The following is a 17,521-nucleotide window of genomic DNA, read 5'->3' as shown; positions in this document are numbered from 1 at the left end:
AAGCAATATTTCTAAAATCGAAACAGCTTCGTTAGACCCTTGTGGAAGTAAAATTGTTAGTTGGGCACCTACCCTATCTACCGTTTTCGTTTCGACGTTAACTTTTGGGACACCCTGTATACATAAATATAAGGCAAGGTAAATTATGGTTTTAATTGGAAAATGAAAAAGTGCTTGACTTCCAATATTATTTATTCGCGACGCGACGTTTGTTTCCTTCAAATTGAGTGAGTTTTTAGTTGAGTGTTTTCAAATTTAAAGTGTTCATACATGTTTGAAGTGATAAACAGTAGGGGTATTCACGATCTGGTGCAACAGGCCTAGTAAAAATGTAAAATTTTATTTTTTACAATAGATCGTGAACGCCCCTCTTCTTATCTGTAGTAAATATTGAAGCATGAATGATGTTTTTTTTTCCTCCACCGTTGCTTCTTCTTTTTTCCATTTTTTATAATTTAATTCTTTGTTTTGTTCGGGTTAATTAATTTTCACTAATTATTTTACATCAAAAGAAACTACATTACGGGACATGAGTAGCGACAACCATTATAAACAGAATAAAAAAGACAAACTGTTTATCATGGGCGACGCGGCGGTGAGCTGCCATCTGTCAAAAATAATTTTACTCCATTGTATTTTTATTTTGCAATAGGGTTAGGGTATAGCAAAAGTGCAAGACCATTGTAAAATTTCAATCCATATATTTTGTTGTTGTAGTGTTGTAAGATTTTACACTTTTGCACTTTTGCAATGATACAAGACCAGTTGCATCGGATCGTGAATACCCCTAGTGATATTAAATTTTGTTTGACATATATAAAAATTGGTGTACATGTTTTTGTTGTTTACTTTAATTTGAAGTGTTTTTTTTTTGTGACGAATTAAATTCAGTGAAATTAATTGGTGTTGCAATTTAATTTTTTTTTAAATTCGGTGAAATTTAGTGTCGATGAATTAGTTTTCAGCAATTTGATACGATTTTAATATTAAAATGTTAATTAATTTTGTGATGAAATTTGTGAATTGTCTTCGACAAATTATTTTAATTGTGACGTAGGTTGCTGAATGCTGATTCGTGTTGACATTTTTTTTTTTTTGTTAATTCAAAGTGGTGAACAAGTGAATTATTTTTTTTGTGTTTTATATTTTTAATAAGATGATGTTGAAATTCAATATTATTTTCATTAATTTGAATTGTTGTTTTAATTAATAAATTAATATTTTGATGAATTAAATTAAATGTATTTTGTGAATTGAATTTAATAAAAATAAATACATTTAATTTGTTGTTTTATTTTATTTTAGAGATGATGTCGCTGACATTTACTTTATTTACAATCATTTTGACAGTAGATTTGTGGATTGTTTTTTTTTCTCAATTTTGTGCATTTTATATTTCATAATTTGGATGATTTGTGTAATTTTGCAGTTTTAATTGAAATAAATAATTTTATTTGTTTTGTAAAATTTTAATGCTTGTGTTGTTGCAGAACATTATTTATTATTAAAATTTAAAATTTATGTGTTTTGTGACAACATTTAATTTTAATTCGAAGAAAATTTATTGTTGTTTTATAGTACTACTACAGTACATTTGTACTTAAATAAATACAATTTTCAATAAAAAAAATGTTTTTTATTTTATTTGAGCAAATATGTTTAAATAAATTGGTGTTTAATTTCGAAATAATTTAGGGTTTTATTTTGAATTTAATTTAAATAATTGGTGTTTTATTTAGAAATAATTTCGGGTTTTATTTTGAATTTAATTTAAATGGTGTTTTATTTCGAAATTATTTAGAATATAGATTTCGAAGATTGATTCAAGTAGGTCGCTCATCTTTTAGAAGAACCAAATCGCCAATCTTTGGCAATTCTTTTATTTGGGTCCATTTCGGACGTTGCTGGAGTCGGGACAGGTATTCAGAGTTCCATTTTTGCCAAAACATTTCAGACATTAATTGAACACGTCTCCAACGGCCCAAATGTGAGATTTTGATGTCGGTTTCGCCTTGAGGTACAGCATATAGTGATTCGCCGACTAGAAAGTGCGCAGGTGTGAGCGCATTCAAATCGTCTATGCCTTCGGATAGTGGATATAAGGGTCTCGAGTTCAAACACGCTTCTACTTGCGCTAGAAGCGTAGCGAGCTCCTCAAAGGTTAGCCTCTCCATTCCTACAACGCGTTTCAAGTGGTACTTGACGGATTTCACACCTGCTTCCCATAATCCACCAAAGTGGGGAGAAGCCGGGGGAATAAAGTGCCAATTTGTACCATAGTTAGCTAGGGCTGTTGCGATTTCTTTAAATTCGTGTTTTGCTTCGTTTAACATCCTTGCTAGTTCGTTGTTACCTCCAACGAAATTTGTCCCACAGTCACTGTAGACATGCTGGCAGCTTCCTCTTCTTGCAGTGAATCTGCGGAATGCGGTCAAAAACGCCTGGGTTGTCAAATCTGACACCACTTCCAAATGAAGGGCCTTCGTTGCCAAACAGATAAATACAGCGAAATATCCTTTTAAGATTTTCGCACCACGTGCCTTCCATGATTTTATGTCAATGGGACCTGCATAGTCGACCCCGGTATGACTGAAAGGCCTAGGCATACGCACTCTAGCAGCTGGTAAATTACCCATTAATTGCTGCATTTCAGATGCCTTTTGCCGGAAAGAAGAAGTACACCTGAACAACTGATACTTGATGCTTCTTCTGATTTGCCCAATCCAATATTGTTGCCTGATATAGCTTATCATATGTTGAATACCGCCATGAAGCATATTTTTATGAGCTTTTTTGACAACCAAAGTCGTGAAGTGGTGGTTGTTCCGTAGTAGTATGGGGTGTTGAGCATCGCAAGATAAAAGGGAGTTCTCTTAACGAACCCCAACTCGTAAGATCCCATCTATATCAATAAATGCGTTTAATGAACGCAGACTTTTAAGCATTTTAGAATTTGCCTTGAAGTAGCTCAACTCTGTCTCAAACATTTCACTTTGGGCAGCTTTGACCATGAGAAGACGAGCTAATTCCAGTTCCCATGGATAAAATGGATCGGTGATGACTCCATATAGTTCAGGACGACACTTAATGATGAAGCGGAAACACGAAGCGATGACTCTGGTGGCTTTTAGAAGACTCGAAGAAATAAAAATAGCCTGAAGGATATTGTCGCCTTCCAAAAATGTACAGTCAGTACCTTTACCGTGCGTTTTTCTTCTTCAGTGTCGATTTCAACGGGCTGATCTGGAGAATCCCATTTGCGATGCAGAAATTCTGGACCATTCCACCAAGCTTGCAGCGACTGGAGTTCTGATGGAAGTACACCCCTGGATGCCAGATCGGCTGGGTTATGAAGCGTACCAACATGTCCCCAGCACTCGATCCCTACTAAACGCTGGATTTTGGATACTCGGTTGGACACGAATGTGGTCCATTTAGCAGGAGTAGCTCGTATCCAGGCTAGAGCTATTGTTGAGTCCGTCCAAGCATACATTTTGACATTTGGAATCGCCAAAACTTCCTTACTGCACCACAAAGTTAAAGACGTGGCAAAGTAAATGTTCTTTTCCTTGGTGCCACCCTTTTTTTTTGTCAAAATAAGATTGACGTGGGTGTTGCCATTGCTATCAAGAACGCGTACGTAAACTGCTGCCCTTCATTGAAGCGTCACAAAATCCGTGCAGCTCGATCGCCATGTTGGTCGGACTTATATGAGTCCATCTGGGAATTCGAAGCTCGATAAGAGGAAGTTCTCGATGAAAAGCTTCCCATTCTTTCATTAAAGCCGTTGGAATTGGGTCATCCCAATTACAACCACGGTTCCATAGTCTTTGCATTATAATTTTTGCAGTGACGACACATGGTGAGATCCAACCAAGTGGATCAAACAGCTTGGCTATGGTCGATAATATTGACCTTTCTGTGGTTGCTTCTGTCGAAGGTTGGAGATTTTGATACGAAAAACAATTATCGATGGGAAACCACTTGATTCCGAGAGTTTTCACGTGGTTGGACAGTTTAACGGAAGCTCAAAATCAAGTTCCCGGTCTTGAACTGGAATGTCTTCGACAAGTTCTTTGACATTGCTGGTCCATTTTCCTAAATTGAATCCCGCTGACGCTAAAAGTTGGCTGGCTTCATCACGTTTCTTTCGTGCCTCTTCGATCGAATCGGCACCAATGATCAGGTCATCGACATACATGTCTTCACGTACCACCTTCGACCCTTCCGGAAAATTGTCGCTCTCATCATCAGCTACTTTTTTCAGGATCTTGATGGCAAGATATGGAGCACTCGCTGTTCCAAAAGTTACGGTGTTCATTTTGAAAATTCGTAATGGCGGTGTTCTCAGCTCTCTCCACATAATCAGCTGATAGTATCGGTCTGGGAAACTAACCAAAATTTGCAGGTACATCTTCTCTATGTCGGCCGTAAATGTGACTCGGTGAGTCCGCCATCTAAGATCTAGATCTATGATGCTAGTCTGCAATTTTGGACCCACCAGAAGACGGTCGTTGAGGGATTTCCCATCCGAAGCTTTTGAAGCTGCGTCAAACACTTCTCTCAGTTTTGTAGTGGATGTAGTGATGTGGCAAGAAACATGATGTTGCAAGAAATAGTGAAACCGGGTCATTTGGATCTATTTCTTTCATATGGTTCAGGTGTTCGTACTCCTTGATGCACTTTGTGTAGTCCGAACAAAGCCTTGGATCGGCATCGAGTTTCTTTTCGAAATGTTGTAATCGTCGAAGAGCGCCTTGTAGACTGAAACCCATCGCTGGAAGACTTTCATCTTTGAACGGCAGCTTCACTTCATAACGCCCGTCAGGTAATCGCCTAGTGTGTTGTGCAAAATGCTCATCGCAAGCAATGTTTTCAAAGGTTTCATGTGTCTGGAACGGCATATCTTCCATCTCACAAAACTTCGTCATGTGTGTGCATAATTCGGCAATTTGGAGAAAGCTGCGCTCTTGCCGGGGAATTTCCGCTGGAACTTTCCCTAACACGATCCACCCTAATTGCATATTTTGCGCGATCGAACCGATACCATCTAGAGGCCGTTTTATTTCTGGTAAAAATATCTGGGCACAAACATCGCTCCCCAGTAGTAGGTCAATGGGATCAGGCTCGTAGGGATGGGGATCTGCTGACGAGAGACCATCGAGATGGTTCCATTGGCCAAATATCACGCGTTGGGTCGGGAGATGGCCAGTCAGTGACTTGAATACCAATGCCTGAATGGCAATTTCAAACGCCGAGTGGCGGGATGCAAGACTTACTCCGACGGAGTTATGCGTTTTGCTGCTGCTGACCAACCCTAACCCAGATTCCCCGACCATGGTACGCCGCTTTTCTAGCTTCAGCAATTGTGCAGCAGCTTCTGTGATGAAAGATCTTTCTGACCCAGTATCGATCAGAGCAAGTAAAAGGCGTAGCCGGCCATCTGCACTTCGGGCCTTAACAACTGCTAGAAGCACCTGATGTGTTGTAAAACGATCACAATGCGACGTGTGGTAGTTAAAACTTTGTTGTTGACCCATTGGCTGGAACTCAGGCGCGTTTGGATTTACGGAGGACTGAAACGCGTTCGAGCTGGGTATATTAGCCTGAGCTGAAGTAGCAGCAGGCTGTGGTTGTTGTTGTGGTGTGTGTGTGTGTGTTGGAATTCGGCTGATTAATATGCAGCAATGTGTTATGTCGTTGTTGACAGAAATAGCAGAGACTGGAACTGGGGGGGAAACCGACGAAGTTACGAATACCAGAGTTACGGGCGACAGAGTTACGAGCGTCAAAGTTACGCGAAACCGAAGTTACGAAAAACTAGAGTTACGAATTCTAAAGTTATGTTAAGCTATGACATGTGATTTTTGAGTTGGCAACAATTGCGAGGAACGATATGGAATTATGGAAATACAAACAAGAGGTTGACATTTTTCTCATTGGTCAGAACTAAATGAGTAAAGCGAAAATGGGTATTATTTAATCTTGTAAAATTTTGATTGGATAGGTATAGGTATACATATATGGTTTTGTTTTTGTGAGAAGATCGCAAAAACGTTGAAATAGAAAAAATAACAAACAATTCTGATAGTTGGGTAGGTCATAAATATGACACAAAAGACCTGCCCATATGGCAAATATATAGGTATATTAGAATTCTTTTTTATTAGGTGGGGTTTTTGTTTGATTTTTAACTTATCCTGTGTCAAATAAATAAACAAAGAATGGGGTTGTTTTTTGCATAAAAAGATTTAATCACACCCATTTTCGTTAAAATCTATTAAAATAACCAATGAGAATCGATATTCTCTTATTTATGTTTCCATAAATCCATATCGTTCCTCACAATTGTTGCCAACCCAAAAATCACATGTCATAGCTTAACATAACTTTAGAATTCGTAACTCTAGTTTTTCGTAACTTCGGTTTGGCGTAACTTTGACGCTCGTAACTCTGTCGTCCGTAACTCTGGTATTCGTAACTCCGTTATCATTTCGAACTGGGGCATTCGTGGAGAGAGTGTCTAGAAGAAAGGCAATTTTCGCAGACCTTTAACCTACGAACGGCATCTCTTCGTGGCACATTGTCCATATTCAGGAACTGCTGACATCTCTTCAATGCGTGCTTTTCCTGGTTGCATAGCTTGCATACCAACTGCTCCACTTTGTTCGTCTTCGGTACTGGCTTGAAAGGCAGCTTTTCTGACTGCTTCACAAGGAAAGTCTTCGATTTTGCAGGCTGGAAACGTGGCTTGGTGTTGACGGGTAGCTCGTTCTTGTTTCGGCCTGCTGTACCAGGTTCCTGTTGACCCACAACCTCAAGAGTCCGGAAACGTGTCTCCAAAAATTCTGTGAATTCTTTAAATTTGGGTAATTCTTTTCAATTCCCTAACTTCTCTTCCCACAGCTTTTGACTAGTGCTGGGAAGTTTCTGGAGAATGAACCAGATCAACACTGTGTCCCAGCTAGACACCGGAACGTACATATTCTCAAGAGCGAGGTAGCTCCTCTAAAAGCTCCCAAGCCTTCTCGTAACTAGCTGGTTCCACAGAAATGTTCTGCAGCAACCGATTGGCATCGCCAATTAAACAGGACAGCAAAAAATGCAGTTTATCGATGTCTTCTAAATTCTTGTTATTATGAACGAGAGCTTGGAAACGATCGTGGAAACCACGCAATGTGACATACGATCCGTCAAATTTTGGAAGATCTATGCGAGGGAGTCGGATCCCCGATTGCGATGACGTTTGCGCTGTTGGTGCCTGAATACCCCCACTTGAAGACGCCCAACTGAATGTTGTTGATTTTGCCAATTCGTCTACAAACTCTGCCTACAAACTCGTCTACAAACTCGTATACAACAACTAACTCTTCTTTTTTTAGATGTTCCTCTAGCATACCGGCACCGATGATGCCTTCGTGGTACTTTTTCGATGCTACCATGTCGTCCTCTAATTTTGCTAAACGACCTGAAGCATATGCCGGAACCTTTCGTTCTTTAGGAGCTTTTTTAAAATTGGTGAGATCTTTAATAATTTTATTCAAAATACTCTTTTGAAGCTCACCATATTTTAAAAATTTTATTTTTAGCCATATTATTTAGTAAAATTAAATGTTTAATTTACAGAAAATCAGATGAAATCAAGTTTAAAGTAATTTGTGCAAGACTTACTGATTTGTCTGCTGCTGCTGCCATCTTGTTGAAGAAAAGATGTTGTTGGGGCTCCGCTGACGCTTTCAATTGCAACGCACACGGGTTTTTTTTCTTATTTTTAATTTTATCTTTAAGATATTTTTTAGTTATTTTTAATTAGATTTTAAGAAAAAGTTCGATATTCACTTTATTTAAACGATTATTGTCAACGCAATTAAAATTAATTCGCGAATGTTCTTGAAAATTTGTTAATTTTTACTTTTTTCGTAATTTTATTTTTGCACACACACACAGCACACACTAAAATGTTTATAATTGTTTATAAAATGTTTTTAAATTGTTCTTAAAAAGGCTCGAAGGACCAATGAAAACGTCTACTTTTAGTTATAAAATAGCAAAACTTGTAAATTTTTATTCCAACTTCGTTAAATAATTAAAACACAACCTTTTTGTATGAGAAATAATTATTTAGTATTTTATTTAAGTCATAAGACTAATTGTATAGTCGATTTGTATATTTTACTTTTTATTGAATTTTATTAGTAGCTCAATAATGTGAAACGTATTGGATAGCATTGCCTAACACATATTTTTAGTACTATATTTTGATACTTTTTGTACTTTCGCACACCAGGTGTAGAGAACTTAATATTCGTGTTTAACTCTGTGGCAATTAGACAGAGTAGCTTATGTCGACTTAAGAAATTTTTGAAAATTTCATTTTCAATGTTATTTTTTTTTTTTAGGTTTTTAATTTTAATTGAACTGAAATTTTGTCTCTACATTTAAGCGTGAATCATAGCTAAATTTCTGTGTACATGCTGATAAGAGTTGATTGGTTTTCAATTTTTTTTTGACTTAAATTACTCTGTCTTAATGCCACAGAACTAATTTGTTCGTATTTATCCAACCAAATTTTCAGAATTTTATTATCTTCCATTTTTTTAAAATGTAATAGGTACATTGTACCTGGATGGATTAAAAAACCCATACAAAGAAATATTTTGCATTTATTTAGTTTAAATTTATTAACATTCATTTTTTTAACGCAATTTTATTTCATTTGCAAAAAAAACAATTATTTTCAATGCAAGTTTTTTTTATTATGGAAAGCAAATGCATTTATAATAAATATTTTTACAACCCCGCTTTGGTGTAATAGTGAAATAAAATCTTAAAAACTTCGGTTAAATCGTGTATAAAATATCTATGAAACATCCAAAAACAAATAAACGAAAACGAGACTTTTACCTATCGTCTATAAGCGCTGCCGTTTTGAAGACATTTTTTAAAAGATTTATATACCTATTGAAAAAAAATGTTCAATCTACTCCAGTCACCTTGCGCAGAGAGGCAATGTCAGTTTTTATTTCATGGATCGATAGGGGTATATTTAAAAGGCTTAAACCCAATTCCTCACCACCTGATCATTCTTTTTAGCGGAGTTATTCACAAAAATGTATTTTTTGGTATATTTTACTTCTAAGCTAATATCTTTGCTCCAGATTGTCGTAAACCAAAAAATAAACATACCGCACCCCCGGTGGAACAACGACGTAAGTGCAAATTTTGAATTTTCTGAGTTAAGTATGCCATAGTTTCAAGAAAAGGTATTTCCTTCCGATGAAACAAAGACCCAATTGAAAATGTTCTATTTGAATCCAGGGGGCAGAAATTCCTTTGGACCGTTACATTGTTTTCAAACGTTTTCAAAATGTTTAATCGAGTTTTCTGAAGAATCAACATTTTTGCACTTACGTCGTTGTACCATCGGAGGTGCGTACATTCTCTTTCTTATAATATTTTCTATCGTTGTATGTAATTTCATTGTATTTGAGTGAGTAAATACAAAATGGCAGCCATTTAAAGTCAAATTCTTGTTGTTAAAAAACACATTTTTGTCATTATTTCGAAAAAAGCATATATCATGATTGAAATTTTTCTAATCTATTTTGTAGCCCTATTTATGTCCTGCATTTTACAGAAAAAATCAGCTCTTTATCACCAAAGATGGCCGAGCAATTGATAAATGAACGCATGCAAAACCGGTGCGAAAACACCCAAAAATATCGTTTTTTGGGAATAACTCGGCTTCAGAATGTCCTACGACAAAAAATAAAGCTATTGATTGTTCGTTACAACATTTTCTATCAATTAAGTGCACATTATTTTTGTTGAAACAAATAAAAAATAAGTAATATAAAGTCAAAGACGTTTTTTTGTTTAGCAAACTCTTGCCTTATTATTTTGTAAACGGTGCAAGTATTGGCTAAAAAATAAATTGCTGTTGTAGTCATTTAAATTGTCTACAATTAAAAAAAAATTAGCTCTCTACGACCCACACGAGCCGAAAAAGCATCATTCCGTAAGAAAATTTAAAAAATTTTTCTTGTTTATAAGTCGAATAATAGTTCTCAGTGAGAGAGGTTGTTTTCATTGTTTCTTGTTATAAGAGGATTTCTCTCATGTTTTTCGTTGGGCATTTGGAACCTTTTAAAAAAATTAATTTCTCGGCTCGTGTGGATCGTAGAGAGCTAATTTTTTCTGTAAAATGCAGGACATAAATAGGGCTACAAAATAGATTAGAAAAATTTCAAAAATGTGTTTTTTAACAACAAGAATTTGACTTTAAATGGTTGCCATTTTGTATTTACTCACTCAAATACAGTGAAAATACATACAACGATAGAAAATATTATAAGGAAGAGAATGTATGTTTATTTTTTGGTCTACGACAATTTGGAGCAAAGATATTGGCTTAGAAGTAAAATATCCCAAAAAATGCATTTTTGTGAATAACTCCGCTAAAAAGAATGATCAGGTGGTGAGAAATTGGGTTTAAGCCTTTTAAATATAAAAATCGATCCATGAAATAAAAACTGACAGTGCCTCTCTGCGCAAGGTCAAATGGCGCTTTGACTGGAGTAATCGTCAAAACGATAAAAATTAAATATCGCTTTTAAGTGAAGCAAGATTATCGTCATAACGATATCGTCTGTCGTTTGTTACTCAGGTATTCTCTTAAAATATTTTTCCATAATGTATAACCAAATAGTGAATAAAACAGATAGCTTTAAACTAAGAACTGTTTAAAAAAGAAAACAAATTAGACGAAAGGAATTTTTAAACGTTTAAGTGAAGTTATGCCAACTTTAAAATAAAATTTTAAATGTTTCTATGAAAAAAGTGACGATGTTAAGGCAGCACATAATTTTTTGAGTTGAAAATTGGGAGAAAACCTAATTTTTAAACTCAAAATCGGGCAATCGTAAGTAGCTAAAAAAAATCGGGAGGAATACGAAAAGTCTGGGAATCTGGCAACGCTGCTCTTGACTGGCTTTCTTGGCTTTGTCTTCTAAAATCGCTTCGAGTAGATATCCTCAATTTTTGCTACTAGATCTTGAACCTCTCTTCTTGAGGGAGCCTCATTTTTGACTCCTAAAATGACGTTGTAGTCGCTACTCAGTCTAGACCATTCATTAAAGAATTGCAAATTTCTTCTTTGAAGATACTTCGCAATTTTATGAAGTAGACGGTTGCTTGATTGGGCCATGACTTTCTGTATATAGCTGAAATGGAATTGTATAGTGTGTATATAGAGTGGTGGTAGACCAGTTTGCAAATGTACCATATAATTCGGGGTGTTGTATGGTAGTCTGAAGATTTTTTTGATAAAATATCTTAGTTGTTCCACCTCTTCATATTGGTATATTCCCCAGACTTGTGCGGCATAGAACATTATGGATCTCATAACTGCATCAAAGGTTTTATACTTTGTGCTCGGAAGAATATTCCTTTTGCTCAGCACTCCGTTCCAGCTACTGTTGATCGCACGTTTGGATTCTTTGAGTTTTTCTTGCAAGTGTTTATTGAAAGAGAGCTGTGGAGTCATGAGTACACCAAGATATTTGAGGCTACGAAAACAATACTGCTTATAATCTCGTAAAGGGAAACAGTTAATCTAATATCACAATTTCCATATAAAAATTAAAAAAAAAAAAAAACAAAAAGTACATTTTGAATTTTCTGACGTATTTGAGGACCTAGGCTAAAAAAATAAATGAGGATATCTCAGAGACAATGCCCTATATACTCCAAATCCAAAATCTAAAAAATGAAAATCGAAAATTCTGCAGTTAAGGCCCTTACGAGATTATGGGCAGAATAGTGGCGTAAGCCACAAAATTAAGTTTTGAGCTACGGGAAATTTAAGATATAGGGTTTTTTAAAACAACACTTTTTTGAGTGCCATCTAGTTCTGGCTGCATACATCTATTTTTGTATTAAAATAGATTTTTTAACGCACCAAGGGCCAATTTATTGAGCCTCCTTTAAATTTTGAAATTTATCGTTTTAGTTAACAGCGTTGTTAAGTATATATCATTACAAAATTCATTTAATTCACTCTACTTTAGCTTAAGTCAGGTCCGTCAAGATAGCACCCACACTAGACTGGGCCAAAAAAATAAAATATTTTTTTTTTTTGAAAGTTACTTCGAAAATCTTGTTCAGGATGATGAAAAAAAAATTTGGTGAAAATTTGAGCCGTTAAAAAAAATTTTTAGAGGTCTATCATCGATGTTTTTTATTTTTATACATGATATGATGTTTTACAACAGAACTGCTAGACGATCAAAGTAAAAAAAATTTCTGTTCATTTTTTCTTATATAAAATTAAATTTCCTACAAAAAAGATCTAATTGAAAATTTTCGTCAGACGAGCCGTATTCGAGTAATTAAGCTTTTTAAATCGAAGTGTTTTTTCAATTTGCCTGTTTCACTTTGGAATTTTGTGATGAGCAAATAAGTGAATAGAAAAATAAAACCACGACAGATTCTTATAGGAAATTTAAATCTCTACAAAAAAAGTCTCATAGTAATTTTCCCTAAATTGAGTTTTGAAGAAGTTATTCACGATTTAAATCGAGAAAAAAATTAAAAAATCAATTTTCAATTTCAAAATTTTCTAATTCACTGAAAATTCAATATTTTCAAATTAGCAAGATGTTTTCTTGTAGAGAATTAAACCTTCTATAAAAAGTTCCTTGGCAGCAAATTAATTGCTGCCAATGTATAAAAATAAAAAACCCCAATAAGCATTATGGTTACAATTTCTCGAACCTTTAAGAACTTTTACAAATTGTGTACCTATATAGCACAAATAATTATATACAGATGTCTCATCTTCATAGAGAAAAGTGACATATGAAACTGAAAATCACCACTTTGAAGAGCTTTTAAAAAAGCTCTTTTCAATGAAAAATTTGAGAAAATTTAAAATGCTTTTTTTCTCTTTGGAATTTTTATTCTTTATTCTCGGATTCTCTTTTACGTGGTCTTTGAGATTGAGTATCATGTCATCATGTGTTTTCACGGCTCTCGCTCAGACAGAGCGAGAAGATCTTTTTGTATAGATAGAAAAGAAAAAAAATCATGGGCATAACGGTCTTGAGTTGGAATCGTTATTTTTCTGTATCTTTGATTTTTTTTCTTGTATTCTTGTTGTGTTTTTGCATTGCAAAATCCCGTTTTAACTGTTTCTTTTTTAAGGTGGGATTTTTGGAAGAAAAATAGAGCTGTGTGTGTGCACATGGATTGTGGACGTATTTAAAAAAACAACCTGAACAATAAATGCATTTTTTTCTCTAATATTTTTTTCATAAGCTAGGTTGGGATGAGGAATACAAATATGAGCATGAAGTGATCTGTGGTATTGCAATATTGCTTGTCAATTAAAAAAATGGAAAGGCAAACAGAAAATCGTCGTATTTGAAGGATAAGAGCACAAAAGAAAATAGTACTCAGATACGATTATAACTCAAGACCGTTGTGCACATATTTTTTTTTTTTTCTGTCCATAGAAATAGACTTTGTGGCTCGAGTATCGAGTCGTCCTGGTGCACGTTTTTTTGTTTCTTTCTATCAAAAGAATATACGGTTGACGCTGGTCAGTCTGGCTCAGATGCTCCCAGATGGCCATTTTAATTTTTAAAAAATCAACTTTTTGAATTTTTTTTATGCCATTGGTTTGTGATTCGTTTGTGACTGTTTGTGACAGCAATAAAAAGTTTTGTGACTCGCTAGTTTTTAGTTATTAACAAATTAAAAAAAAGTACCAGTTAGCCATTTTTTTTTCAAAACTGAAATAGTATGGACTTTTTTATACTCATTCGATCAGAAATCGTTTGTGACTCCCGAATATATCAATAAAATAGTTTGTGACAACTTAGTTTTCGAGAAAAATAAGAAAAACTAATTAAATTGCACCACACTTTCATTTTGTTTATCAAAATGGGCGGAGCTATGCATAGGATTCATGATGCTGAGGTGAGTTTTTATACTTTGAGGTGAGCAACATGTTGCAAATGTATATACAAGTATAGAAGATTGATTGTAAGCAAAAACTACTGTTGTTTCTACTTCAATGAAGGGTAATGGAGTTTGAATTTTTAATTTATAAATCAAAATAAGTCAGCGACTACCATTTTCATCTAAACCCTTATGGCTTAACCTTATCTAATCTTTAACTTCATTCTATTGGAGATTCGTAACATATTTCGAACTTACTAACAAAATCGTTTGTGGTTTAACAAATTGTTTGTGATAGCCTATTTTCCAAAATCTTTCTGTGGCTGGTCTAAATTTTTACTCATTCCATTTGAAATTGTTTAAACTAATAGAATTTTCTAAAGAAATCGTTTGTGGGAACCTAGTTTGTTTGTGATAGCCTATTTTCCAAAATCTTTCTGTGGCTGGTCTAAATTTTTACTCATTGAATTTGAAATTTTTTAAACTATTAGAATTTACCAAAGAAATCGTTTGTGACAACCTAGTTTGTTTGTGATAGCATATTTTCCAAAATCTTTCTGTGGCTGGTCTAAATTTTTACTCATTCCATTTGAAATTGTTTAAACTATTAGAATTTAACAAAGAAATCGTTTGTGACAACCTAGTTTGTTTGTGATAGCCTATTTTCCAAAATCTTTCTGTGGCTGGTCTAAATTTTTACTCATTGAATTTGAAATTGTTTAAACTATTAGAATTTACCAAAGAAATCGTTTGTGACAACCTAGTTTGTTTGTGATAGCCTATTTTCCAAAATCTTTCTGTGGCTGGTCTAAATTTTTACTCATTCCATTTGAAATTGTTTAAACTAATAGAATTTTCTAAAGAAATCGTTTGTGAGAACCTAGTTTGTTTGTGATAGCCTATTTTCCAAAATCTTTCTGTGGCTGGTCTAAATTTTTACTCATTCCATTTGAAATTGTTTAAACTATTAGAATTTACCAAAGAAATCGTTTGTGACAACCTAGTTTGTTTGTGATAGCCTATTTTCCAAAATCTTTCTGTGGCTGGTCTAAATTTTTACTCATTCCATTTGAAATTGTTTAAACTAATAGAATTTTCTAAAGAAATCGTTTGTGACAACCTAGTTTGTTTGTGATAGCCTATTTTCCAAAATCTTTCTGTGGCTGGTCTAAATTTTTACTCATTCCATTTGAAATTGTTTAAACTATTAGAATTTAACAAAGAAATCGTTTGTGACAACCTAGTTTGTTTGTGATAGCCTATTTTCCAAAATCTTTCTGTGGCTGGTCTAAATTTTTACTCATTCCATTTGAAATTGTTTAAACTATTAGAATTTAACAAAGAAATCGTTTGTGACAACCTAGTTTGTTTGTGATAGCCTATTTTCCAAAATCTTTCTGTGGCTGGTCTAAATTTTTACTCATTGAATTTGAAATTGTTTAAACTATTAGAATTTACCAAAGAAATCGTTTGTGACAACCTAGTTTGTTTGTGATAGCCTATTTTCCAAAATCTTTCTGTGGCTGGTCTAAATTTTTACTCATTGAATTTGAAATTGTTTAAACTATTAGAATTTACCAAAGAAATCGTTTTTGACAACCAAGTTTGTTTGTGATAGCCTATTTTCCAAAATCTTTCTGTGGCTGGTCTAAATTTTTACTCATTGAATTTGAAATTGTTTAAACTATTAGAATTTACCAAAGAAATCGTCTGTGACAACCTAGTTTGTTTGTGATAGCCTATTTTCCAAAATCTTTCTGTGGCTGGTCTAAATTTTTACTCATTAAGATAAAAATAGTCTCTTCTTCACGATAATTTTTACAAATAAATTTCGCTTTACCTACATTTCTCCAGATTTTGATCATGGCTACACTTTTAGCAACATGTTTAGCAACTTCTTTGAAATAGCTATTAGAAAAGAGAGGGTTGATTTTTAGAGATGAAGAAACTAAATGGGAGAGAGCGAGATAGGTAATGAATGTTGGTACTAACACCAACAAGGAAAAGAAAAAAACTTTTATTTTCTGCAAATGAATACCTACCAAGGATTTATATTTTTTTCTCAATTCTCAATAGCAACTAAAAATATAATTTAAGTTTAAATGCGATTTTTCTTGAACAAAATCGTGTGAAAAACTATTTCAACCCTCAAATTATTGCAGAGATAATCACAACAGAGAAATCCTTCGCAACATTAAAAAGTGATCTTTCATGAGTGCGAAAGAGTGAGCGATATGTTATTCTATAAAACGGAACTCAAGAATAGTAAAAAAAATGAGAGAAAAATAAGTTTTGTAATGGAATGGTGTGGGCGGTTACTTGAAGCAGGATGATGATGAAGTTTATTTACCGTTTTGGTAATTTTTTTTTTCATTATCTAGGGTAGGTAGATATAAAGCTATTCATATCTTTATAAAGTAGACACCTGTACAATTTCTTTTTTGTTGCATTTTATGTAAGATACTTTTTTTTCTTTTATTCTATCTATTTGCGAGATCATGTAAAGTGGACATTTAGGTAGTTAAATGGTAGATAAGTTCGTAACTATAGTAGATACATATACTTTGTATAATATATACTTTGTATAATATAATATATACAGATAATATAGGTAGGTAATCATAATTTATTATCTGTGCTATAGGTAAATTTTAAATTAAACTTCTTTAAAATATTTTTTAAAAAAGAAATAAATTTATTAGTTTGAATCTCAAAGGTTTTCTAAAGATACGAAGTATCTTGTTCGATGGTCGACTTAAGATTTCATGTATCTCGTCCGAAAGTACACTTAAGATTTGATGTATCTTCTGCGAAAGCCAACTTAAGATTTAATTATAATTTTGATATTTGGAATGATCCAACTGGGAATCGTTACAATGTTCTTTGTTTAAAAATGATGACACAGCATCTTACAGTTGCTCTAGCGGATGCTTGGGTGTCGAAGTTTATTACTACTTAAAATGATGACACAGCATCTAACAGTGGATGCTTGGATGTCGCAGTTTATTATTACAAGATAAATATTAGAATACACCAGAAGGGTATATGCTATGATCCAACATTGTTGATCGATACAATGTTGTATTGTTTATTTGTTTATGTCTCGCTATTTTGTTTTAATTTATTGTGGAGGCGCACAAGTGATATCGGATAAAACTCCTCCCCCTTTAGAGTCTTCTAATGGTTGAAATGAGACCGTTGGAAGATTTACATTATTTATTATCTTCCTTTTGTTATTTTTTAATTTCGAATAAGCATAAATGATTAATGTAATTAAAATAGTTAAAATGATAAAATATACTGTCAAGTTTGACTTTTTATGATTATGCTTAAGTTCTATAATTTCCTTTAAATTATTAATATTTTGATAATGTAATTTCTCAAATGTGAGTTTTTCAAATCTTGTATAATTAATATCTAACATTGTATTAGGTATTATTATTTCATGTTTATAATTTTGTCTTTCATAGATTTCATTGTTTATTTCTATTTGACAGTTTTGAAATTTAATAAGATAGGTTCCTTTAACATAAATCTTTTGTTTATTACAAGTTTGATT

This window comes from Episyrphus balteatus, chromosome 1 (genome assembly GCF_945859705.1).
Source record: "Episyrphus balteatus chromosome 1, idEpiBalt1.1, whole genome shotgun sequence".
NCBI classification, from domain to species: Eukaryota; Metazoa; Arthropoda; class Insecta; order Diptera; family Syrphidae; genus Episyrphus; species Episyrphus balteatus.
This window is presented reverse-complemented; position numbering follows the sequence as displayed.